The sequence below is a fragment of the Chenopodium quinoa genome, unplaced genomic scaffold (assembly GCF_001683475.1).
Source record: "Chenopodium quinoa cultivar QQ74 unplaced genomic scaffold, ASM168347v1, whole genome shotgun sequence".
Classification (NCBI taxonomy): Eukaryota; Viridiplantae; Streptophyta; class Magnoliopsida; order Caryophyllales; family Amaranthaceae; genus Chenopodium; species Chenopodium quinoa.
In genome coordinates this window covers 1,208,927-1,211,267 of record NW_018743331.1, presented here as the reverse complement: position 1 = coordinate 1,211,267, position 2,341 = coordinate 1,208,927, and the positions used below count along the sequence as shown (strand labels likewise).

The following is a 2,341-nucleotide window of genomic DNA, read 5'->3' as shown; positions in this document are numbered from 1 at the left end:
CATAGACAATACAATTTGATAAATTCCTATATGATTCAACATTCATGTATCTACTACATTATAAAGTAAACCATACATGGACAACACAATCTGGTAAGGGCATCTTCAGTATGACTCCTATATTCCCTCTCCTACCTTTCCTTCCTCAATCCTAATAAGACAGCTCGAGAAGAAAAAATAGAAACATAGGTATCACACAAATGTTAAAAAGTCATCAGATCATCCTAATGTAGGCTAGTGTTAGTGATTAGCAATTGATTATCTTGAATCATCAATAGATTATAGTACTACTAATTGTAAAAATTGTACAGATTTTAGTGATTAGCAAGGGAAAAAAACATGGTTTTATTCATCCAAACTCGAGCATTTGCAAGTAATTTTTGGAATAATTAAAAACAGATTTGGCTTCAAGTATCTATGGAACCAAGAAGAATAATCTATAAGGGAATCCATCCTCTTAGATGCTTGCCCTTTTAACCTCACTGCCTTGAAATGGAAACACGGGCATTCGTAAACATCTCTTTAATAATACAGAGTAACAAGGGACACTCATCTAAAAATTTCCATATTGTGACAAACTAACAAAGAGAAGTTTTAGTTTTCTTAGATAACAAAAAGTTTGAAATCAAAGCACATTTTTACCGTACACAAAACAAATTGAAATGCACTGGACTAGAGATCCCTGAAAACTGAGACTTTACTCTTACATTTGATATTAATGTAGTTTACAGAACTTCTAACAGCAGTTCTAGTGCTAGCATTAACCTAAAAAACACAAAAATTACATCTCCTTCCAACCATATTCGCTTCACATCCAATGTACGAGCCACAAGGAGCCTAAACCTTGCTCTGCTGCATATCTGACATGCATCATAAAGCAGTCCACACAATCTATCCATCTTGTTTTGAGCCACGACACCCAGCCCGCACAATCACTACCTATTTGCACTAGTTCAGTTTATTAAGCCAATAAAAAAGACATACTTGAATAAAAAACGATTGGTTCTGCAAACCTTGGATGAACTAGCAGTTGAAAGCATGTGGTGGTACCAAACCAAGAAATTGACATTGCAGCACCAACTTGTGTGTCTGACATTGGATTACTCTGAGAAATCACAAAATGATTATTCCAAAACAGGAAGAATTATAATGGAAGTTGAATTATTATCTCTCCACTAAAAGTTTCTTGTCTTGTGTAAATAATAAAAAGCCAATTATGCCCCAAATCTTATACTCTAAATATACAGTGATCCTAAGTTCAGGCTATTTACACCACAGTTTTATCTTAAAGGATTACTAATATTAAACGACATAGCACCACAAATAGCACCACAACAAAAATCTGCAATGCCCTTGCTGCTAGTACCAAACAACAATCACACACAACTCTCCACGCAACCACTAACATCAACACCACACAACAATATACGAAACTCAATCATTACAATAACCTCAAAAGTAAATAATTTAAGCTCAAAAGTAACAACTCAACAATTGCACACTAACACGCGCACGAGTGCACACATATACATACATTAAGCAATTAAGATGGTGTTATATAATAGCATAACATAGTACAGCATTAGAAAGCGCAATTAATCCCATACATCAAATCAATTCCAAGCAAATAATTCACAAAAATGTAAAAGCCCTAAATCAGAAATAAAAAAATCCCTAAATCGTAAAATTAAAGCCCTAAATCAAACACTAAATCGTAGAGAATAAATCAGAGAACAATTAATAAGTAAAAATAAACTAATTAATAAAAATTACAATAAAAAACCCTAAATCGCGAAAACTGTAATGAAATAAACAATGAAATCAAAATAAACAACGAAAATAAAAATAAAATCAGAAACACAAGAAAATTACCTCAATGAATGACAAAAATCGAAGAATACGAAGTAATTGAAGATCAAAATCGAAGAATTTGACAAATCAATGAGCGCAAGCGAAGAGTGCAGATCGCGAAAAATCGCCTTGGAGAGAATTCGAAGGTAAAGAGAGACAATGCGGAAGAAGAGAGAGAGAAAATGAAGCGGCGCCTGGAAAAACAAGGGAGGTCATTCAATTGCCGAAATTATGAAAATACTCTTAATGAAATTGAAAAGGGCGGGTGAAGCATGAGCCATTGGATTGAGAGCGATCAACGGTCACGATGAGTTCCTAGTTCCTATTATAGGATTTGGTTCTTGCATGATCTTGATTTTATATATATCTAAACGCAATGGTTTTAAGTATTTGTTGGGTTTTAAAAAGGGCTACAACGGTTCCAAGTTGTAGGTTGACTTCATTTGACTTAACTTTCGTTTGGTTGACTTTTGAAGTTAGTTTTATTTTG

General features: G+C 33.8%; 1 long non-coding RNA gene across 1 annotated transcript; it reads right to left on the bottom strand.

The window, feature by feature from the left end:
• Window positions 1–543: 543 nt before the first annotated feature.
• Window positions 544–2,076, bottom strand: LOC110737686. The gene is made up of 3 exons (XR_002514433.1): window positions 1,873–2,076; window positions 1,014–1,105; window positions 544–939 (listed from the first exon to the last, which is right to left on the bottom strand). It is a non-coding gene; the product is annotated as an uncharacterized LOC110737686 (long non-coding RNA).
• Between the last annotated feature and the right edge of the window lie 265 nt (window positions 2,077–2,341).